Genomic DNA, 26,147 nt, shown 5'->3' with positions numbered 1-26,147 from the left:
CATTGCAAGCAGTGTGCTGCTACCACTGTCCTGCAAGGTAAGAGACATGTAGGACTGAAACTGGATCCAGTCCTGTTTGCAACTAGATACAGACTAATTGCAAAGTGTGCTCTTTATTATATCCCAGTAAAATAAAATATAGGATAAAGTATGTAGTGCTGGCTCCTGAGAATGAGTAGAGCTAGCTAGTCTCTGCAAGCAACTTAAAGCCCCAGTATTCAGTTGCTGGTCTGTTTGGTGTGATACATAACACAAGATGGGTTTGGTGTGGTTCTAGTCAAGAGATATGGACTCTTAATTAAAAGTAAATATAGGGTTCAAGATGAGTATGTTGATTATCCAAGGCTGAATCTTAATTACAAGTAAATATAGGGTTTAACTTGTGGTTGGGGTTGGAGCTGGGAAAGAGAGACAGAGGGATAGGAGGGGGGAGGGGAAAGAGAAATGTTTATTTTAGGGTTTAATTAGGGCAGTGGCATGGTGCCCAGCCCAGGTGATATGAATGTCAATGCATGTTCATGTTCATGTTCATGTTGAGAACCTGTCACAATGCTTGACTTGAGTATGTTCTCATATGTGCTTCTATATGATTTTTTTCTTTTTTCTCCTGTTGTTCTGTTAATAACCAGATCTGATACCAGTGAGTTAGATGCCCATGCATGCATGAGCTGGCTGACAGACAAAGAAAAGTAATCCAGGCCTCAAGACAATGCAGCTTAATCAAATTAAACTCAAGATTCTGGTGTTTAACCCTGTTGTGTTGCTTCTAGAAATAATATAAAAGCTGTGAAAAAGAAATCTGTGGAGTTGGCACTTTACATAAGGTTGTAGATCATTGTAGTGTCCTAATGTCTAAGACTGTTGCATTGGAGGTTCATCTTGCAAACATATCAGAACTTGCAAACATTTTATTACTTGTTGCATTGGAGGTTCATCTTGTCTTGAGGCAAACAAATCAGCATTGGAGGCTCATCTTTGAGGCTCATCTTTATTACATATCAGAACTTGCAAACAAATCTGTGAAAGACTTGTAAAGTTGCTGGGTTTTGTCTCCGACCATTGTGTCGTGATGAATTTGCAGGTACCCCGAGAGGCCCTTGAGTTTGCCGGAATGTCGATTAACTTCCGTTCCGGCAAATTCTGGTACTCCATATGTCCTATTTTTAGCAAAGGTCATGCTGAAATTTTCCATGAATTTTAGCACGACTTTGCTAAAAATAGGACATATGGGGTACTTGCGACTAATGCATGGGCCGGGGTATGTTAGTACTTAGTTAAGTAGGATCAACTGCCCCGCCATTCTTGCTTCATTAAACCATAGGTGTCAATAGAGCCAAGTGATTAGGCCCAACTTAGAATTCTCGTTAGCATCGGTAAACCCTAGATGATAAACCCAACATAGGTGGCAATAGAGCCAAGTGATTAGTGCCAAGTGATTAGGCCCAACCTAGGGTGCCTCGGCATCGATAAACCCTAAATGATGAAAACTTAACTTGGCTTCTATAGGGTGCCTCGGTGTCGATGAGAACCTGAATGATGTATGCTTAGGCTTTTAGGGTACCTCGGCGTCGACAAACCCTAAATGATAAAAGCTTTGCTTTTAGGATGCCTCGGTGTCGAAAAACCCTAAATGATGAGACCATAATCTTATTCCTTGACAATAACCAACTTTTTGACCAAACTTTTTTCCTATTTAGAGTGAAACATTGCCCACAACGATGAGGCCGGCGGTTCGGGCGGCAAGCAATTCTGGGAGCTGTCCCAGGAGTTGGAGGAAGAACCTCACCGCTATGAGGACGCCGCGGAAGACACCGATCCTGACTACACAACCCCTAGTGGCGTCGGGGATGACACCACTGATGATGGCGCCGCGGATGCCACCACTGATGATGGCGGCGCACGCACAGATGGCAGCCAACCGAAGAGGCAACAGAAGGACCGGCGCCCGAGCGTGCTCGGCTCCGTCAGGGAGGAATTTACTAAAGTGAACTCCGACGGGCATCCGACGGCGCCCAAAGAAGTAGTCAAGGGGTACTCGGTTCAGCTCGGGTGCATTCTCCAGAGCACCGTCTCAATCAACACCGAGAACCTAAGGCATAAGGACCGAGGGAATTTGCGCAGCCTCCTCTTCACGAAGCTGCACGAACGATACAAGTTCCCGGCTGAGTTTGCAAACACACACCTCTTAGGGAATAAAGTGAACGGTGCCGACCTCACGAGGATGAGCACGGCCCTGTCTACTTGGAAAAGCACGGTGAAGGCAATGATTGAAAAAGGTGATAGTTATGAGAAGATCAAGGCGAAATATCCTTTGATGAGCGAAGATGACTACAAGGAGTTCAAGATCAAGTGCGAGAGCAACGCAACCTCCGAATCAAGTTAGTGGGGGAAAGAAATGTGGAAGTTGAACTTAGGGGTCCACCAACTCGGTCCTGGCGGTTACAGAGTGGCGGAGCCTATATGGGACAAGGAGGACGCGGAGCGTGCCGAGCAAGGCCTACCGCCCCGCTTCGAGAAATACCATGACAAGCAGACCAGGAACTTTCTCAGGGCCTGGTACAAGGAGGACCTGGTAAGGAAGGAGCTTACCACAGATCCGAAGACCAGGGCGCTTGAGCTTGTTCTGGTAAGGAATACATCCCCCGCGTAATAAGCTCCATATGGTTGCATTCTAATTAATTCCCAATATTTATAAATGGTTCGCGTTCCTTCCGCAGGACAATGAAAGCAGTAGCGCGGGGTCATCTCAGAGCTCCCCTTTCGACACCCCTTTAAATAGGGTGTTGAACGTAATGAAAAACAAGGATAAGCTCAGTAAGCCGACGTCAGCTGGTCGTGTGGCCGACAAAGGCCTGTCCACAAAATGGTCGTCATACTATATCGCTGGTGGGCGAAAGGAGAAAAAGACCAGCTCGGAAAGCCAGTCGCGCGAGGTTGAAGCACTCAAGGCACAAGTGGCGCGGATTCCGGAGATTGTCCAAGAGCAAGTGCAACAACAACTAGGAACGACGCTCAACGCCATGGTGCCTACGTTGATTCATGGGCTGACGATGTGGATTGCGGGCGGCCAACAGGGGCCTCCCCCGGTTCCCAGCTTCACGGCCAGCAACTCGCACAACGCGCAGGTGGCGCTATTGGTGTCTCCGGCGGCGCCATTGGTGTCTCCGGCAGAGGCGGTATTTGTGTGTCCGGCGCCGGCACGTGCATTGGAGCTTAATGCACCTGGGTGTACGCTGGCTGGCACCTCTCCAGCAAGCGGCCCCTCCGTCAGTTGCATGCCCGCCGTTGGCGGTGCCTCGACATTAGCCGAGCTCGACGGCATCATGGTAACTAAGCCTCTCGGGCGATGACTTCATCTCCTTGCCTTTGACTGGGCATCCTTGACGCCCTACATGTTTTCGTAGGGTGCCGCCGATGTTCCTTGCACTCTCCTGCACTTCGTGGGCGGCGAGTTGGTCCATGTCGCCAAGGGTAGAATCGTTCAACCGGGCAACCCCGTGTTCCACGGTAATCCGATGCCATCCATAGTGTATAGGGTTGAAGTGGTTCGGGTGCTGCCAGGCTGCGACGAGCTGTTACCTCCAATTCGACCCACTGGGGCCGACGAAGAAGATGAGATGACCCTTAGCGCCTGCGTAAGCTGGCCCCTGCTTTGGCCGAAGAGCCAGATTCATTTGGGGGCGGGGGACACCACCCCACAGACAAGACCGCCAGTCGTGCCGATGCCAAGCCATGGCAAGAACACCGCAACGCTACCGAACATGCCGGACATCCCTATGGCATAGGATCCGGACATGCATATGGCACAGGATCCAGACGACGACGACAACGACGATGGTACATTTACCAACGTCGATAAGTACTTTGCCGAACATGGGTATGGTGATGAGTTCTGCGGGCCTCCTTCTCAAGAACCCAACCAAGACGACCGCGATCTAGCTGGTACTGCGAAGAAACCCAATTGCAACAGGCATCGTCTGGCATTCAGTTCTCAGGAAACGCCTCTAGCTGCCGCCTTCACCGGGCCTCAGATAGCTGAGGTGTGAAATATTATCAGCCCCAACACGCTCAAGAAGGCGGTCTGTGAGCAGAACTCGGTCCCATTATAGCAGATCAAGAAGAAGGGACGGAAACGAAAGGCTGAAAAGGCACCGGTGCGAGCCAGCCGGCACCGAGTACGATCCATGGTCAGGACGGGCCACCTTCACCTAAGGATATCTCGAGGAGGGTGCATGTGGCGGGTAGGGCGATGCTACCGACAAATATGCTCAATGCTGCAACTGGTGCTATGCGGAGTCTGCATGACAGTATTCTTTCTTTGGAGAAGTGGCGTCTCAGAGAGAATGATGTGGCATACCTGGTTTTTATGGCCAAGGTGCCAGAGGGCAAGGGCTTTGTGGATGGCGCCATCGGGGGTACGATCGTCCTACGGTTTGATGACATCTTTGCTATGTTTAACCTTCATCCGCTGCACTACACCTTTGTTCGGCTATTTTCACTGAGTACGGAGATGCAGATCATTAGAGACAAGACCCCGGACATCGTGATAGTCGACCCCTTCTACATGCGTGCCAAGCTCTTGGGCAGCGCTGGGGACCGCCAAGTCACGAGTTCACACCTCGAAGGCGTCATTCTGGCAAACCCAGATAAGGATAACTTCCTCGTGTCTTACTTTCCCGAGTAAGTCATCCCTTAACCGCCCCGAAACAAATGATTTCTTAGATTGTGATCGTTCTTTCTTTTTTCTAACATTCCGTGTTCTGTGCAGTGACACACATTGCACACTCATCCTCTTAAGCCCGAAATATTCCATGGCCACGTATTTCGACCCGAGCCGTGACTCCAAGATAGACTACACAAATATCAAGAAAGTTCTTGATGATGTTCTCCCCGGCTACGCCAAATCTGGAGGCACCTTCACCAGGCCAGTTCGTAGGTACGGCAGGCACGTGTTCGCCCATAATACTAAGTTCTGCTGCGTCAAGCAGCCGCCTGGCGGTCAGAAGGATGCCTACTACGCCCTCCATCACATGCGGGCATGTTGGGGATCGTAGCAGAAATTTAAAATTTTCTACGCATCACCAAGATCAATCTATGGAGTAATCTAGTAACGAGGGGAAGGAGAGTGCATCTACATACCCTTGTAGATCGCTAAGCGGAAGTGTTCAAGTGAACGGGGTTGATGGAGGCGTACTCGTCGTGATCCAAATCACCGATGATCCTAGCGCCGAACGGACGGCACCTCCGCGTTCAACACACGTACGGAACGAAGACGTCTCCCATGCCTTGATCCAGCAAGGAGGAGGGAGAGGTTGAGGAAGAGAGTCCAACAGCAGCACGACGGCGTGGTGGTGATGGAGCTCGTGGTTCTCCAGCAGGGCTTCGCCAAGCACTATGGAGGAGGAGGAGGTGTAGGAGGAGGGAGGGCTGCGCCAGGTTCAAGGGTTGTGGCCGCCCTCCCACCCCTCCACTATTTATAGGTGGGGAGAGAGGGGGGCCGGCCCCCCTAGATCCCATCTAGGGTTGGGGCGGCCGCCAAGGGGGGGAGGAGTGCCTCGCAAGTCAAGTGGAGGCCCTCCCCCTTAGGGTTTCCCCTCTCCCATGCTCATGGGCCTTGGGGGGGCTGGTGCCCTTGGCCCATTAAGGTTAGGGCGCCCCCTACAGCCCATGCTGCTGTATTAGACGTGGTGGAACATTTTTCGGACCTTCGGACCCCTCCGGAATCCTCCGGAACCTTCCGGAAGCTTCCCGGTACAATACCGGAAAAAACCGAACTTTTCCCGGAAATCGAACAACAACTTTCCATATATAAATCTTTACCTCCGGACCATTCCGGAACTCCTCGTGACGTCCGGGATCTCATCCGGGACTCTGAACAACATTCGGTAATCACATACAAGTCTTCCTAATAAGCCTAGCGTCATCGAACCTTAAGTGTGTAGACCCTATGGGTTCGGGAACCATGCAGACATGACCGAGACAACTCTCCGGCCAATAACCAACAGCGGGATCTGGATACCCATGTTGGCTCCCACATGTTCCACGATGATCTCATCAGATGAACCACGATGTCGAGGATTCAATCAATCCCGTATTCAATTCCCTTTGTCCAGCGGTATTGTACTTGCCCGAGATTCGATCGTCGGTATCCCGATACCTTGTTCAATCTCGTTACCGGCAAGTCTCTTTACTCGTTCCATAACACATCATCCCGTGATCAACTCCTTGGTCACATTGTGCACATTATGATGATGTCCTACCGAGTGGGCCCAGAGATACCTCTCCGTTTACACGGAGTGACAAATCCCAGTCTTGATTCATGCCAACCCAACAGACACTTTCGGAGATACCTGTAGTGTACCTTTATAGCCAACCAGTTACGTTGTGACGTTTGGCACACCCAAAGCACTCCTATGGTATCTAGGAGTTGCACAATCTCATGGTCTAAGGAAATGATACTTGACATTAGAAAAGCTTTAGCAAATGAACTACACGATCTTGTGCTAGGCTTAGGATTGGGTCTTGTCCATCACATCATTCTCCTAATGATGTGATCCCGTTATCAACGACATCCAATGTCCAGGGTCAGGAAACTGTAACCATCTATTGATCAACGAGCTAGTCAACTAGAGGCTTACTAGGGACATGGTGTTGTCTTTGTATCCACACATGTATCTGAGTTTCCTATCAATACAATTCTAGCATGGATAATAAACGATTATCATGAAAAATGAAATATAATATAATAATAACTAATTTATTATTGCCTCTAGGGCATATTTCCAACAGTCTCCCACTTGCACTAGAGTCAATAATCTAGTTCACATCGCCATGTGATTAACACTCACAGGTCACATCGCCATGTGACCAACATCCAAAGAGTTTACTAGAGTCACTAATCTAGTTCACATCACTATGTGATTAATACTCAATGAGTTCTGGGTTTGATCATGTTATGCTTGTGAGAGAGGTTGTAGTCAACGGGTCTTGCCATATTCAGATCCCTATGTATTTCGCAAAACTTTATGTCATATCGTAGATGCTGCTACCATGTTCCACTTGGAGCTATTCCAAATTGTTGCTCCATTATACGTATCTAGTATCTCTACTCAGAGCTATCCGGATAGGTGTTAAGCTTGCATCGACGTAACTCTTTACGTCGAACTCTTTATCATCTCCATAACCGAGAAACATTTCCTTATTCCTCTAAGGATAATTTCGACCGCTATCTGGTGATCCAGTCCTAGATCACCTTTGTACCCTCTTGCCAGACATGTGGCAAGGCACGCATCAGGTGCGGTACTCAGCATGGCATACCGTATAGAGCCTATGACAAGAGCATAGGGGACGACCTTCGTCCTTCCTCTTTCTTCTGCCGCGGTCAAGCTTTGGGTCTTACTCAACTTCACACCTTACAACTCAGGTAAGAACCCCTTCTTTGACTGATCTATTTTGAACTCCTTCAAAAACATGTCAAGGTGTGCGTTCTTTGAAAGTATCATCAGGCGTCTTGATCTATCTCTATAGATCTTGATGCCCAATTTGTAAGTAGCTTTATCCAGGTCTTCTTTTGAAAAACACTCTTCAAACAACCGTTTATGCTTTCCAGAAATTGTACATTATTTCGGATCAACAATATGTCATCCACATATACTTATCAGAAATGTTTTAGTGCTCCGACTCACTTTCTTGAAAATACAAGTTTCTAACAAACATTGTATAAACCTAAAAGCTTTGATCACTCCATCAAAGCATATATTCCGATTCCGAGATGCTTGCTCTAGTCCATAGAAGGATCGCTGGAGCCAGCATACCTTTTAGCATCCTTAGGATCGACAAAACTTTGGTTGTATCACATACAACTCTTTCTTACGAAAACTGGTAAGAGAACTTGTTTTTGACATCCATCTGTCAGATTTCATAATCGAAAAATATAGCTAATGCTAACATGATTCCGACGGGCTTAAGCATCGCTACGGGTGAGAAATTCTCATCGTAGTCAACTCCTTGAACTTGTGAAAAGATTCTTTCCCACAAGTTGAGCTTCATAGACGGTAACACTACCGCCCACGTCCGTCTTCTTCTTAAAGATCCATTTATCTCAATGGCTTGCCGATCATCAGGCAAGTCCACCAAAGTCCATACTCTGTTCTGATATATGGATCCTATCTCGGATTTCATGGCTTCTAACCATTTGTCGGAATACGGGACCACCATCGCTTCTCCATAGCTCGTAGGTTCATTGTTGTCTAACAACATGATATCTAAGACAGGATTACTGTACCATTCAGGAGTAGTACATATCGTTGTCGACCTATGAGGTTCGATAGCAACTTGATCCGAAGCTTCATGATCACTATCATTAACTTCCTCTTCAATAGACGTAGGCGCCACAGAAAACATCTTTCTGTGTTGCATCACTCTCTGGTTGAAGTAAAGGTTCGACAACCTCATCAAGTTCTATCTTCCTCCCACTCAATTCTTTCGAGAGAAACTCCTTCTCGAGACAGGACCCGTTCTTAGGGACAAACAATTTGCCCTCGGATCTGAGATAGAAGGTGTACCCAACTGTTACCTTTGGGTATCCTATGAAGATGTGTTTGTCTGCTTTGGGTTCGAGCTTCTCCGACTGAAGCCTTAAGCATCGCAGCCCCAAACATTAAGAAATGATAACTTTGGTTTCTTGCCAAACCAATGTTCACACGACGTCGTCTCAACGGACTTAGATGGTGTCCTATCTAAAGTGAATGCAGCTGTCTCTAACGTATAACCTCAAAATGAAAATGGTAGATTGGTAAGAGACATCATAGATCGCACCATATCTCATAGGGTTCGATTACAACGTCCGGACACACCATTACCTTGTGGTGTTCCTGGTGGCTTCAACTGTGAAACAATTCCACAATGTCTTAAGTGATTGCCAAACTCATAACTCAGAAAATCCCCTTTTGATCAGATCGTAGGAACATGATCTTATTGTTATGATGATTCTTAACTTCACTCTGAAATCGCTTGAACTTTTCAAACGTTTCAGACTTGTGCTTCATTAAGTAGATATACCTATATCTACCCAAATCGTCAGTGAAGATGAGAAAATAGCGATATCCACCGCACGCTTCAATTCTCATTGGATTACACGCATCAGCATGCATGATTACCAACAAGTCACTTGCCCGCTTCATTGTACTTAAAAATGGGGTCTTAGTCATCCTGCCCATGTGGTATGGCTCGCATGTGTCAAGTGATTCAAAATCAAGTGACTCCAAACATCCATCGACAAGGAGTTTCTTCATGCATCTTACGCCAATATGACCTAAGAGGCAGTACCACGAGAAAGTGGTACTATCATTATTAACTCTACATCTTTTGGCGTGAACATGTGTATTACCACGACCGAGATTCAATGAACCATTCACATAGGGTGCATGACCATGAAAGGTATCATTCATGTAAAACAGAATAACCATTATTCTCTAACTTAAATGAATGACCGTATTGCAATGAACATGATCTAATCATATTCATGCTCAACGTAGACACCTGATAACATTTATCTAGGTTCAATACTAATCCCGAAGGCAGATGGAGCGTGCCATGGTGATCTCATCAACTTTGGAGACACTTCCAACACACATCGTCACCTTGCCCTTAGCCAGTCTCCGTTTAGTCCGTAGCTTTTGCTTCAAGTCACCAATAATAATAACTGAACCGATATCCAATACCCAGGTGCTACCAGGAGTACTAGTGAGGTACACATTAATAACACGTATATACTTTGAAGTTGCCAGCCTTCTTATCTACCATGCATTTGGGGTAATTCCGCTACCAGTGACCATTCCCCTTACAATAGAAGCACTTAGTCTCGGGTTTGGGTTCAACCTTGGGTTCCTTCACTGGAGTGGCAACTGGTTTGCCATCCATGAAGTTTCCCTTCTAGCCCTTGCCCTTCTTGAAACCAGTGGTCTTGTTAAACCATCAACACTTGATGCTCCTTCTTGATTTCTACCTTTTGCGGTCTTAAGCACCGCGAACAGCTCCGGGATCAACTCCATCCCTTGCATGTCATAGTTCTTCATGAAGATCTAGTAGCTTAGTGATAGTGGCTAGAGAACTCTATCAATCACTATCTTATCTGGAAGTTTAACTCCCACTTGATTTAAGTGATTGTAGCACCCAGACATTCTGAGCACATGCTCATTAGCTGAGCTATTCTCCTCCATCTTGTTGGCAAAAGAACTTGTCAGAGGTCACACACCTCTCAACACGGGCATGAGCCTGAAATCCCAATTTCCGCTCTTGGAACATATGTTCTATGGCGTTCAAAACGTCATTGGAATCCCGATTCTAAGCCGTAAAGTATGGTGCACTAAACTATCATGTAGTCATCAGGATGTGTCTGTCAGGTGTTCACAACATCCACAGACAACATTGTAGGGGTTTGCACATCGAGCGGTGCATCAAAGACGTAAGCCTTCTGTGTAGGAGTGAGGACACTCCTCGGACTACGGACCTAGTCCGCATCATTGCTTACAATATCTTTCAACTTAATCTTTCTCTAGGAACGTATTGAAACAGGGAGCTACAACGTGAGCTATTTATCTACAACATATTTGCAAAGACAATTTAGACTATGTTCATGATAATTGAGTTCATCTAATCAAATTATTTAATGAACTCCCACTCAGATAGACATCCCTCTAGTCATCTAAGTGAAACATGATCCGAATTGACTAGGCCGTGTCCGATCATCACGTGAGACGGACTAGTCATCAACGGTGAACATCTCATGTTGGTCGTATCTTCTATACGACTCATGTTCGACCTTTTGGTCTTCCGTGTTCCGAGGCCATGTCTGTACATGCTAGGCTCGTCAAGTCAACCTAAGTGTATTGCGTGTGTAAATATGGCTTACACCCGTTGTATTCGAACGTTAGAATCTATCACACCCGATCATCACGTGGTGCTTCAAAACAACGAACCTTCGCAACGGTGCACAGTTAGGGGGAACACTTTCTTGAAATTATTACGAGGGATCATCTTATTTAAGCTACCGTCGTTCTAAGCAAATAAGATGTAAAACATGATAAACATCACATGCAATCAAATAGTGACATGATATGGCCAATATCATTTTGCTCCTTTTGATCTCCATCTTTGGGGCTCCATGATCATCATTGTCACCGGCATGACACCATGATCTCCATCATCATGATCTCCATCATCGTGTCTTCTTGAAGTTGTCTCGTCATCTATTACTTCTACTACTATGGCTAACGCTTTAGCAATAAAGTAAAGTAATTACATGACGTTTATGTTGACACGCAGGTCATAAATAAATTAAGACAACTCCTATGGCTCCTGCCGGTTGTCATACTCATCGACATGCAAGTCGTGATTCCTATTACAAGAACATGATCAATCTCATACATCACATATATCATTCATCACATCCGTTTGGCCATATCACATCACAAGGCATATGCTGCAAAAACAAGTTAGACGTCCTCTAATTGTTGTTGCAAGTTTTTACGTGGCTGCTATAGGTTTCTAGCAAGAACGTTTCTCACCTATGCCAAAACCACATCGTGATATGCCAATCTCTATTTACCCTTCATAAGGACCCTTTTCATCGAATCCGATCCGACTAAAGTGGGAGAGACAGACACCCGCTAGCCACCTTATGCAACTAGTGCATGTCAGTCGGTGGAACCAGTCTCACGTAAGAGTACGTGTAAGGTTGGTCCGGGCCGCTTCATCCCACGATGCCGCCGAATCAAGATAAGACTAGTAACAGCAAGCAAATTGACAAAATCGATGCCCACAACAACTTGTGTTCTACTCGTGCATAGAAACTACGCATAGACCTAGCTCATGATGCCACTGTTGGGGACGGTAGCAGAAATTTAAAATTTTCTACGCATCACCAAGATCAATCTATGGAGTAATCTAGCAACGAGGGGAAGGAGAGTGCATCTACATACCCTTGTAGATCGCTAAGCGGAAGCGTTCAAGTGAACGGGATTGATGGAGTCGTACTCGTCGTGATCCAAATCACCGATGATCCTAGCGCCGAACGGACGGCACCTCCGCGTTCAACACACGTACGGAACGGAGACGTCTCCCACGCCTTGATCCAGCAAGGAGGAGGGAGAGGTTGAGGAAGAGAGTCCAACAGAAGCACGACGGCGTGGTGGTGATGGAGCTCGTGGTTCTCTAGCAGGGCTTCACCAAGCACTATGGAGGAGGAGGAGGTGTAGGAGGAGGGAGGGCTGCGCCAGGTTCAAGGGTTGTGGCCGCCCTCCCACCCCTCCACTATTTATAGGTGGGGAGAGAGGGGGGCCGGCCCCCCTAGATCCCATCTAGGGTTGGGGCGACGGCCAAGGGGGGGAGGAGTGCCTCCCAAGTCAAGTGGAGGCCCTCCCCCTTAGGGTTTCCCCTCTCCCATGCGCATGGGCCTTGGGGGGGGGGCTGGTGCCCTTGGCCCATTAAGGTTAGGGCGCCCCTACAGCCCATGCTGCTGTATTGGACGTGGTGGAACATTTTCCGGACCTCCGGACCCCTTCGTAATCCTCCGGAACCTTCCGGAAGCTTCCCAGTACAATACCGGAAAAAACCGAACTTTTCCCGGAACCCGAACAACAACTTTCCATATATAAATCTTTACCTCCAGACCATTCTGGAACTCCTCGTGACGTCCGAGATCTCATCCGGGACTCCGAACAACATTCAGTAATCACATACAAGTCTTCCTAACAACCCTAGCGTCATCGAACCTTAAGTGTGTAGACCCTACGGGTTCGGGAACCATGCAGACATGACCGAGACAACTCTCCGGCCAATAACCAACAGCGGGATCTGGATACCCATGTTGGCTCCCACATGTTCCACGATGATCTCATCGGATGAACCACGATGTCGAGGATTCAATCAATCCCGTATACAATTCCCTTTGTCCGCGGTATTGTACTTGCCCGAGATTCGATCGTCGGTATCCCGATACCTTGTTCAATCTCGTTACGCAAGTCTCTTTACTCGTTCCGTAACACATCATCCCGTGATCAACTCCTTGATCACATTGTGCACATTATGATGATGTCCTACCGAGTGGGGCCCAGAGATACCTCTCCGTTACACAGAGTGACAAATCCTAGTCTCGATTCGTGCCAACCCAACAGACACTTTCGGAGATACCCCTAGTGCACCTTTATAGCCACCCAGTTACGTTGTGATGTTTGGCACGCCCAAAGCACTCCTACGGTATGCGTGAGTTGCACAATCTCATGGTCTAAGAAATGATACTTGACATTAGAAAAGCTTTAGCATACGAATTACACGATCTTATGCTAGGCTTAGGATTGGGTCTTGTCCATCACATCATTCTCCTAATGATGTGATCCCGTTATCAATGACATCCAATGTCCATGGTCAGGAAACCGTAACCATCTATTGATCAACGAGCTAGTCAACTAGAGGCTTACTAGGGACATGGTGTTGTCTATGTATCCACACATGTATCTGAGTTTCCTATCAATACAATTCTAGCATGGATAATAAACGATTATCATGAACAATGAAATATAATATAATAATAACCAATTTATTATTGCCTCTAGGGAATATTTCCAACAGGGCGATCGTACGGGACCATCATCACCTTCTGCTACCAGATAATCTCAAAGATTGGGCTGCGAGCTTGTCGGCAATCCAGGACGCAGACATCAGACAAGAATTCTTTCGCATCCAGTCGGAGTTAGAGGAAATCATCCATCAAGATGTCCTTCATACCTCGGGGCAGTTCTACCTCAGATATCAACCGTCCAACAGTGAGATAGACACAACGCTACAAATGCAGGCTGGCAATGCCCGCGATTTCATGACCATCACGATAGACGGCGGCTTCATCCACGCTCCGGTCCCATGAGTCGAGTCAAAAGTAGTGATGCTATGTGTAGTTCTGAAACATTGATTGGCTCATGTTGTAATTAAACTTTAATGAATTGTATGTCTCTTTGGTTTGGACAGTCGTTCAACTTAGATGTAATCGATGCTATTTATTAGTAGGACCATGAATTGTGCTATTAATGTCTTGCTTTTCTCTTCTGATCCTTTTGTTGCATACTTATATATTGCTTATGTATTGTCTGTTTTTGGCTTGTGCATAGAGATGCCGTCGTATGTCGTGTACAAGGGTAAGGTTCCCAGAGTCTACGACGACTGGGAGGAGTGTCGGAGACAGGTTCACCGTTTCAGCGGTAACAGTTACAAAGGGTGCACCACTTGGGCGGAGGCGGAATCTAGATACACCCGCTATCTAGCGGGAGAGAGGAGGGTGCGTTGGAGGAACCGGATGAAGACCCGTTTCATCACGATGATGCTCATCGTGATGGCCGCAGCTCTCTTCTATGTGATGGTAGTTTAGATGATCGATATCGACTGTAATGTAAAGACAAACTCGCTACTCGTGGTCTCGAGACTTGTAATGTTTTATCTTTGTTTGTTCTTTTGATTCGGAGACTAATATGATGGAATTGCATTCGGAGACTAATCTTCTATGTATTTGATGAATCTGCTGTTGCTGTGTGGTGCTGTCTATATTCTGTCAAATAATATATTTGTAACCTGTGCAAAAATCAGAAAAGTAAAAAAAACCCTAATATTCATACTAATGGCGCATCACCTCAAAGTGCGCCATTAGTATGCCAAAGGATACTAATGGCGCATCACTACACAGTGGCCATTAGTATGCCAAAGGAACTAATGGTGCATCACGCCACAGTGCACCATTAGTATGCCAAAGCACGTGGGTAAATATGGCCCCCTGGGAGGCATACTAATGGTGCATGGTGGTCTATACTAATGGTGCACGCGTGGTGCGCCCATTAGTATACCAGATACTAATGGCGCACCAGTGGTGCGCCATTAGTAAAAAATACTAGTGGCGTGGTACTAGTGGCGCACCAGTAGTGTGCCATTAGTAGGCAAAACTGGTGCGCCACTAGTAGGCCTTTTCCTAGTAGTGACGGCATCATCGGTCTTGCGGTCTACCGGAGAGAAGAGGGGGAAGAAACAGTAAATACAGAGCAAACAATGCTTCACAAGGCATAACATGACGACGTGCAGAGCTAGGGTTGCCCTAGCGTAGTACTACACGTCGCAGACGGAGGGGATAAACATCCGAGGATGAATTCCCGGCGTTAGACGGATTCCATTCAGATGAAAGAGAGGGGACGGTTCCATGTTCATCATGCTAGGGGCATGTGACAGGTGAATGGACCACACATTTGGATTCGTTGGATTTTTCTGAGCAACTTTCATATAGAAAACATTTTCATCGGAGTTACGGATTATTTTCTATGAATTTCTAAACATTTTCTTATTTTCTGGATTTATTTTATTTACAGAAAATGATATATGACGTCAGCATGATGTCACAGTGACATCAGCAGGTCATCAGACGGCTGACCAGGTCAAACCTGACATGTGGGTCCAGCGGGACCCACATGTCAGCCTCTTCTAGCTTAACATTGGACTAAACTAACCTAAGAGGGTTAATTAGCGGTGTGGGCCCCGGGTGTCAGTGAATGTTTAGGTTAATCTAATTACTTCTGTTTACAAAAACGTTTTCAGACTAATTAACAGAGGGAGGCCCACATGTTAGTGGTTGGGGCTGCCCAGTCAGCATATTGACTGGGTCAACCCAGTCAACAGGAGCCCGCGGGGCCCGTTGGCAGCGACACAGGGAGGGCCGCGTGGCGGACAAGTCAGCAGGCGACGCCGGAGTCACTCCGGCGACCCTCTCGCGGCGGCTCCTTGCCGGAGTTGGCCGGAAAATCGCTACGGTGACCCGTTCTTCGCGCGTGAGGCGGCGTTGGGAAGCTGGCGACGTCGCGCATTGGGGAGAGGTGCCAGTGGGCGCGGAGTTGGGCAGAGTTGGGCGTAGCGACAACGGCGGCGGCGCCGGCATCTGGGACTAGGCGGAAGTAGAGAAGCGCGGTGCGAGCGTGCAAGATGAGGAGCAGGGCATCAGCTACGGGGCTCCATGAGCGCGCTCGGGCGGACGAGTGAGGCCGTAGTGGCTTGGGAGCTTGGTGCTCCTAGCCATGGCGGTGGCCGGAGCACGGCCACGCGGCGGAGTTATCTACGGGGCACGAGCGAGCTCGACTAGAGGAAGAGGAGGAGCGTGAGCTCACCAACGTTGCTGAGACGACCCGGGGGAGACGCGCGGCTGCCGGAGTCGTTGGCGAGGCGGCGGTGATCCGAGGAGGAAGAAGAAGGTTGGCCCAGTGATGGAGGGGCTTCCGGTTCCTGCTCGCGGGCGTGGACGATGATGCTGGCAGGCGTGGAGCTCCAGGACGCGTCGAAGAGGGATGGGGGCAGCGGTCGCCTCGGCGGACGCCGGTGGGCGGCGACAGGAGGCGCTCGATGGAAGGGGATCTGGTGGAGGGGAAAGGATCTCGGCGAGAGGGGCGAGGTGAGTGGAGGCAGAGATCGAGGAGGCGGGGAGGCAAGTGGGGAAGGGAGAGGGGAGCCCGAGGCGTCGGGGTCTTATCCCCTCGACGCCGGCGAGCTGGTGCGGAGGGGCGCGCTCGGCCATGCCCTCGGTCGGTTGAACAGGGGAGGAAGAGAGCGACCGGGGGAGGTGGGCCGCCTAGGATGGGGGAGTTGGGCTGGCCCAGGTGGGCTTGGCCCCAGGGGGGTTTCGGTCCAGGGAGGGGTAGAGGGCCTCTCCCACGTTACCTTTCTTTTCTTTCCCTTTTTCTTTTCTCTTAATTTTTTATCAGTAGCTTTTGCATTTTCTTATAGCCACAATTGACTTTGCAAAAATATGCTACTGACCAAAACAATTTCCTAGAATTATTGTGCACTGCCACAAAAAGATTGTGAGGCTTTTAAAACACTTTGCAATTTTTATAAATTAAAAAGGCGTTTAATTTATTGCTTAGGTCATTGTTTTAAGTAGTTTAGGCCACTTAAACCCTTTGCAAAAATGTTGGTTCACAACCAATATTACTAGGAGAATATTTTACACATGATGAACATTTTAGTTTTCATGTTTGGGCATTTTGAATTTCACTCATAGTTTGAAAATGAATTCAACTGGAATTTGAAAGAACATGAGACATTAATGATGAGGCACATGTTTAGCAAAAAGATTAACTTAACCCTACGGGGTACTGTTGCATCATTACACCAGGGTGTTACAAAATCGCACACAAATACATATGAAATTTATCAGAATAAAATGGGAGTCTATCTCCCATAGAGTTGCGACTGATGCTCAACAAGATCATGACGGAGCTGGTAGTGCGAAGCACTATGCATTGTTCTCAATCTTTTGGTAGGTCTCAAGAAATGCATTGATCTCACATGCGTCCCTAACATGATTCACATGGATACCAACATTATCATAGCGAAATTCTAGTTTAAATCCCTCTTATCCTCGAGGATCATCTTGGGTAGAATTACACATATAGTCATGATGTTTCTGAGGGACTTCTTATCCCGGAAGCGAGCAGGACCTCGAAAAATGACAAACCGAGCTTGCAACACATCAAATGCCCTCTCAATATCCTCTCGACATTCTTCTTGTGTTTGGGCAAGAAAATTATGCTTCTTGGTTTTCTGGTCACTTATGGTCTTCACAAATGTTGACCATGGAGGATAAATACTAGGGGCAAGATAGTACCATGTGGTATAGTCATGTTCATTCACATTATAGCTTTTTTGCGGGGTCCATTGATAGTATAGTTGCAAGCCGGAGCTTTTCCACTAGCTAGCTGAGCAAAAAGAGGAGATCGCTGCAACATATGGATATCATTGAGCGACCCCGACAATCCAAAAAAGCAATGCCAAATCCACAAGCTGTGTGAAGCCACGACTTGGAGCACAATAGTTTGTTTATGTTTGTGGTCGGTGTATTGCCCCACCCAAGCCACCAGGCAGTTCTTCCACCTCCAATGCATGCAACCCACACTTCCAAGCATGCCCAACCATCCTCTTTCTTCATTAATCGCCATCAACTTATTTATGCCCCCAACATTTGGAGCTCAAAAATAATCCGGATCAATGTCTTCGCAAACATCTGAACGCATTTGTGTGTGGAATCTTTTCCAATGCAAAGATACTCATCGGTGTAGTCAGCCGGAACGCCATATGCAATCACTCTCATTGCAGCCGATATTTTTTGGTATGAACTAATCCCAAGCTTCACCTATGCGAACAAAAAGAGACCTACGTATTCGATATCGCCTACGAAAAATATGAGCCGGATATGTCGGTACCTTGGCGAAGTAGTCAAGAGCCGGTTGTCGAATACCTTGGCGAAGTAGTCCTTAATGAGCATGTTGTGGCCAAGAGCTCGGTTGGGCAGAATGCAAAGCCGGCCAACCGTCCATCCGCGGTGCTTTACTTTCGGGACGGCTTCAAATTTGTCAATGAGATGCAATAAAATTAGGTGGTTGACATCGTCGTCCAAAATCTTCTCCTCCATGTCTGAATCATCTGACGAAGAGGAGGACAAAGAACTCCAAGCGCCCATCTAAGAAATAAGTCCACACCTAAGATTTTTGTAAAATATCACCGTTCCTAATATTAAAACAACAAATGGGCTTCAAATTACCTTCCACGAAAGTAATTTTGTCGGCTGGAATACAGTTAACTGCCCCTTTCTTCTCCGTTGCCGACCGAAGCAATTCACCTGACCTCTCCTTCACCATGGATCCAAATCCGCGGCGCTGGCAAGCACGGTTGCACCTCTGTTAATTCTGCGGCTCAGCAGCGTCTGGGTCGGACGAATCCGTCTGCTACGAGGCTGCGCGGTGAGCTCCGGGGCGGCGCATCGACGCCGGCCGCTACCACGTGGGGGAAAATGGGCACCCCCTGCCTCCAAAATCGGTGGAGAAGGTTTGGCGGGGGGCGGAGGCGGGGGTGCTACTCGATGTCGTGGGGCAATGGGGGGTAGCAATTTACGGCAGGGAGATGCGCCGGCGGCAACGGCTGTGGGCTCGCGGGTGCGAGCTGAAGTTTCCTTCACGCCAAGGAGTGGGTGGGATAGAGAAACCGACAAAAAGGCGGGGTGTAGATATGACGGACGCGGTCCAAAAATTACGGGATCCCGCAAAAAAAATTACCGGACATCCGAATATAGTGTCTTGCGCGTGGGCTGTATGAAGCATTTTTCTCACTTTGGGCTGATGGAGCCACGTTGTGGGCTTGATAGCTTTTTTCTTTTTAGTAACTTGTGGGCTTGATAGCTGGTTGCTTTTGGTCCAGGCGGGAGGGCTCTTTGCACATTCGTGTGGGCTTTTGTTCTAAAAATAATAATTCGTGTGGCCTTTATACCTGGCTACTACTTTGGTCTACAAGGAACCGGGAGGAGTGACACACTCAGCTTCTCTCTCCCGAAGAGAAAAAAATAACGCGTTGTGGCACTGTAACCCTATCATCTTCCCCAGATCCATCTCATCGGCTCTCATCCTCTTGATCTTCTCCACCAAATTCCTTTCTATTAATCTCCACACTACACTATGCCGTCTCCGACTCATGGTCTCCTCCATCAACACATCCTATCAAGATCCAGTCCCATTCTCGCTATCCTTCGATGCATACGATGCCACCGTTGCTAAGCATGTTCAGTTGTATGCCGTCTAATTGTGAGCTCCCTCAAAAGTTATGGACAGAAAAGCGCATAAACTGCTCGTCCTTGCTCTTGAACATCTTCAAGTTGAAAGGCCAAAGACCATCATGGTGAGTGACACAATCCGTCTGATTTGTACATATGATCTTTGGTTCCAAACAATTTTTTTAATTATCCCTCTCACTTCCGTGGCATGACAAGTTATAGGGGATCACACAGTTTGCAAGCTATTTGTTAGCTCAAACTACTAGTGGTGTACTGATTTATACCTACAATGGAGGATTGACCGAAGCACTGCAGCTAGTGCCGTCTATAAAACGCGCACACACATTCACTCGAATGGAGTACTACTTGAGGCTGCTTGCCTTGTATTGAAATTGGAATGGCCTGATTACAAACCGATGGGCATCAGCCCTTTATATAGCTGTACATACCGACTTAGATAGGTCATGGCTGATGTATTAGATGTTCCTAGCTCACTGCTTACGTACTACTCCCTTGCAAGCTGAATTAGTTTGCAAAAACGTCTTACATTATGAGGCGGAGGGAGTAGATTTCTTAGCTACTAAGCGACAATTGCTCTTGCTAGTAAAACAAATTTTACTGCTGCCGACATGCAGCCATGCATGTGTCGTAGACAGGGGTGTTGGCTAGCACACGGAGTTTTTCATATCCTCGATTGTTTGCTCAAATGCATCATGATTGATTAGTTTAACTATGGGCTTGTTCTTGGAGGTGTGCGTAAATCATTACCGATGGTGTTGTCACGAAAATAGAATCTAGCCGGTGTGAAACCCACATATAACCTCAAGACATAGTTCATGTTGTACTTTTTTATCTCATGTTTTATCTCCCCCCACTTGCTTATATTCTTCTTTCTCCATGCAGCAGCTGCATAGCACACATTGCTTCACGCGAACTACGACCATTCACAGGCGCTAGCAAATATCAACATGTTTATTAAGTTATTGAGCCCACAAGCAAGCCTGTTATTTTGTTGTCGGTTCTAATGAGATTCTCTTTTTCACGGTTACCATTTGCACTTTCTGATGTTTAATGATGTGATGTTCTTAGCAATAGATCTCAGGGGTAATGAAGAACTCGTTGTGATTTTTAATTCTGTTTTGCATTAGCCATTAGTTAAACGCGACAATGAAGATCAAGAAATGTGTAGCACCCTTTCTCATCTAAAAATAAATTTTTTTATAACATAATCTATATATTTTCATTTCAGTTTTTACCTTAGTGCATCTACCCTGATTGATGATGTCTACTACACAACTTTCTTCTTGTAGACATTGTTGGGCCTTGAAGTGCAGAGGTTTATAGGACAGTAGCAAATTTCCCTCAAATGGATGACCTAAGGTTTATCAATCCGTGGGAGGCGTATGATGAAGATGGTCTCTCTCAAACAACCCTGCAACCAAATAACAAAGAGTCTCTTGTGTCCCCAACACACCCAATACAATGGTAAATTGTATATGTGCACTAGTTCAGCGAAGAGATGGTGATACAAGTGGTATATGGATGGTAGATAAATGTTTTTGTAATCTGAAAAATATAAAAACAGCAAGGTAACTAATGATAAAAGTGAGCACAAACGGTATTGCAATGCTAGGAAACAAGGCCTAGGGTTCATACTTTCACTAGTGCAAGTTCTCTTAACAATAATAACATATTTGGATCACATAACTATCCCTCAACATGCAACAAAGAGTCACTCCAAAGTCACTAATAGCGGAGAACAAACGAAGAGATTATGATAGGGTACGAAACCACCTCAAAGTTATTCTTTCCAATCAATCGTTGGGCTATTCCTATAAGTGTCACAAACAACCCTAGAGTTAATACTAGAATAACACCTTAAGACACAAATCAACCAAAACCCTAATGTCACCTAGATACTCCAATGTCACCTCAAGTATCCGTGGGTATGATTATACGATATGCATCACACAATCTCAGATTCATCTATTCAAACCAACACAAAGTACTTCAAAGAGTGCCCCAATGTTTCTAGGGAAGAGTCAAGACGAAAACGTGTGCCAACCCCTATGCATAGGTTCATGGGCAGAACCCGCAAGTTGATCACCAAAACATACATCAAGTGGATCAGTAGAATACCCCATTGTCACCACGGGTATCCCACGCAAGACATACATCAAGTGTTCTCAAATCCTTAAAGACTCAATCCGATAAGATAACTTCAAAGGGAAAACTCAATCCATTACAAGAGAGTAGAGGGGGAGAAACATCATAAGATCCAACTATAATAGCAAAGCTCGCGATACATCAAGATCGTATCACCTCAAGAACACAAGAGAGAGAGAGAGAGATCAAACACATAGCTACTGGTACATACCCTCAGCCCCGAGGGAGAACTACTCCCTCCTTGTCATGGAGAGCGCCGGGATGATGAAAATGGCCACCGTAGAGGGATTCCCCCCTCCGGCAGGGTGCCGGAACGGGTCTAGATTGGTTTTCGGTGGCTACGGAAGCTTCTGGCAGCGGAACTCCCGATCTATTCTGCTCCCAAAGTTTTTAGGGTATATGGGTATATATGGGAGGAAGAAGTACGTCGGTGGACCTCTGGGCTGTCCACGAGGCAAGGGGCGCGCCCAGGGGGGGTGGGCGTGCCCCCACCCTCGTGGGCAGCCCGAGACTTTCCTGGTCCAACTCCGATACTCCGTGGGCTTCTTCTGGTCCAAAAATAAGTTCCGTGAAGTTTCAGGTCAATTGGACTCCGTTTGATTTTCATTTTCTGCGATACTCTAAAACAAGGAAAAACACAGAAACTGGCACTGGGCTCTAGGTTAATAGGTTAGTCCCAAAAATTATATAAAATAGCATATAAATGCATATAAAACATCCAAGGTTGATAATATAATAGCATGGAACAATAAAAAATTATAGATACGTTGGAGACGTATCAGCATCCCCAAGCTTAATTCCTGCTCGTCCTCGAGTAGGTAAATGATAAAAACATAATGTAGTTCTCTTTATTGTCACAAGAATATTCAGATCCATAAGATTCAAGACAAAAGTTTAATATTGACATAAAAATAATAATACTTCAAGCATACTAACCAAGTAATCATGTCTTCTCAAAATAACACGGCCAAAGAAAGCTATCCCTACAAAATCATATAGTCTGGCTATGCTCTATCTTCACCACACAAAATATTTAAATCATGCACAACCCCGATGACAAGCCAAGCAATGGTTTCATACTTTTGATGTTCTCAAACTTTTTCAATCTTCATGCAATATATGGGCGTGAGCCATGGACATATCACTATAGGTGGAATAGAATGGTGGTTGTGGAGAAGACAAAAAGGAGAAGATAGTCTCACATCAACTAGGCGTATCAACGGGCTATGGAGATGCCCATCAATAGATATCAATGTGAGTGAGTAGGGATTGCCATGCAACGGATGCGCTGGATCTATAAATGTATGAAAGCTCAACAAAATAAACTAGTGGGTGTGCATCCAACTCGCTTGCTCACGAAGACCTAGGGCATTTTGAGGAAGCCCATCATTGAAATACACAAGCCAAGTTCTATAATGAAAGATTCCCATTAGTATATGAAAGTGACAACATAGGAGACTCTCTATCATGAAGATCATGCTGCTACTTTGAAGCACAAGTGTGGTAAAAGGATAGTAGCACTGCCCCTTCTCTCTTTTTCTCTCAATTTTTATTTATTTTATTTTATTTGGCCTTTTCTCTTTTTTATGGCCTCTTTTTTTTCGTCCGGAGTCTCATCCCGACTTATGGGGGAATCATAGTCTCCATCATCCTTTCCTCACTGGGACAATGCTCTAATAATGATGATCATCACACTTTTATTTACTTACAACTCAAGAATTACAACTCGATACTTAGAGCAAAATATGACTCTATATGAATGCCTCCGGCGGTGTACCGGGATGTGCAATGACTCAAGAGTGACATGTATGGAAGAATTATGAACGGTGGCTTTGCCACAAATACGATGTCAACTACATGATCATGCAAAGCAATATGACAATGATGAAGCGTGTCATAATAACGGAACGGTGGAAAGTTGCATGGCAATATATCTCGGGATGGCTATGGAAATGCCATAATAGGTAGGTATGATGGTTGTTTTGAGGAAGATATATGGTGGGTTTATGGTACCGGCGAAAGTTGCGCGGTACTAGAGAGGCTAGCAATGGTGGAAGGGTGAGAGTGCGTATAATCCATGTACTCAACATTAGTCATAAAGAACTCACATACTTATTGCAAAAATCTATTAGTTATCGAAACAAAGTACTACGCGCATGCTCCTAGGGGGATAGATTGGTAGGAAAAGACCATCGCTCGTCCCCGACCGCCACTCATAAGGAAGACAATCAATAAATAAATCATGCTCCGACTTCATCACATAACGGTTCACCATACATGCATGCTACAGGATTCACAAACTTTAACACAAGTATCTCTCAAATTCACAACTACTCACAAGCATGACTCTAATATTACCATCCTCATATCTCAAAACAATCATCAAGTATCAAACTTATCATAGTATTCAATGCACTTTATATGAAAGTTTTTATTATATCCCTCTTGGATGCCCATCATATTAGGACTAGCTTCATAACCAAAGCAAACTACCATGCTGTTCTAAAGACTCTCAAAAATAATATAAGTGAAGCACGAGAGTTCATCTAATTCTTCAAAATAAAACCACTGCCGTGCCCTAAAAAGATATAAGTGAAGCACTAGAGCAACAACAAACTACTCTGAAATATATAAGTGAAGATCAATGAGTAGTCGAATAATTATGAAACTATATGAAGACTCTCTAACATTAAAGAATTTAAGATCTTGGTATTTTATTCAAACAGCAGGCAAATCCTAACAAAATAAATTGACGCTCCAAGCAAAACACATATCATGTGGTAAATAAAAATATAGCCCCAAGTAAAGTTACCGATGAATGAAGACGAAAGAGGAGATCGAGCAGTTTTTCACCTGCCTCGTAGGAGTAAAACTTCCTTACGGTTACGCAGGGAAGATAAGCAGATACCTAGACCCAGCGAAGCAGAAGTTTAGCGGGATGAAGTCTCACGACTGTCACATGCTGATGACGCATATACTTCCAGTTGCAATCCGTGGGATCATGGACACGCATGTCCGTGAAACGCTATTTGGCCTATGCAACTTTTTCGACGTCATCTCTCAGAAGTCGGTTGGCGTGAGACAACTCAGAAGGCTACATGAAGAGATCTTGGTGATACTATGCGAGCTTGAGATGTACTTCCCGCCCGCATTCTTCGACGTTATGGTGCATCTGCTGGTCCATATCGTGGAGGATATCAACCAACTCGGGCCGACGTTCCTGCACAGCATGATGCCGTTCGAAAGGATGAATGGTGTCATCAAAGGATACGTTCGCAACATGTCACGTCCAGAGGGAAGTATAGCTAGGGGCTTTCTGACCGAAGAGTGCATCTCCTACTACACGAATTATCTAGGCATCGAGAACCCCGTTGGTCTGCCCGTCAACAGGCACCTCGGCAGGCTCGCTAGATGGGGTCACCGTGAGGGTCGCCGCAAAATGCATGTCGACTTCGAGGGTCGACTCGCCGACTTTGAAAGAGCAAACCTAGTCGCGCTACAACACATAGACGTGGTCGATCCATGGGTGGTAGAGCACAAAACCTTTATTGAGAAGACATACAATGAACGAGGCCAACAGAGGATGGACGGAGATATAATCAAAGAGCACAACTCATGTTTCACGCGTTGGTTCAAGCAGAAGCTTCTGTCGTACCCTTTACATGAGGATTCTTCCGCGGAAGAACAACTCATATTCGCCTTGTCACAGGGCGCCGAGCACAACCTGATGACCTATGAGGCGTACGATATCAACGGCTACACATTCTACACCGAGAACAAGGACATGAAGAGCGATGGTTATCAGAACTCCGGGGTAACGATGGAATCCTACACCGGTAACGACAAGGACAGATACTACGGAAGGATCGAGGAGATCTGGTAGCTGAGCTACGCTGGAGAGAAGGTCCCGATGTTCCGTGTCAGATGGGCCAAGAGCGTCCTAAAAGAAGACCGGTATTTCACCACCATGGTTATACCCTAAGCCAAATCCAAGACCGCGGGCGCAAACGTCACCGCGAAAAATGAGCCATGGGTACTGGCTTCCCAAGTGGACCAATGCTTCTTCATTACCGACCCGCCAAAGCCCAGTCGTGTTGTCGTGAGGAGAGGCAAAAGGAAGATCATCGGAATGGATGGAGTAGCCAATGAGCAAGACTTCGACAAGTACGGCGACCCGAAGATCGAACATGACGACAACGATGAAGTAGCAGGATACACCACAAGAAGAAGCAGGACCACCCTACCTAAAGGACGTCCGTTCCATAGAAGAACTCCATTTGCGAAAAAGAAGGGCAAGAAGATTGTGAATAGATAGCTAGCTAGCTAAGATCGATTGTATTTAAATTGTAGTCTTCATTTC

Source organism: Triticum urartu, chromosome 3 (genome assembly GCF_003073215.2).
Source record: "Triticum urartu cultivar G1812 chromosome 3, Tu2.1, whole genome shotgun sequence".
NCBI lineage: Eukaryota > Viridiplantae > Streptophyta > Magnoliopsida > Poales > Poaceae > Triticum > Triticum urartu.
Note: the sequence above shows the minus strand (reverse complement) of the source record.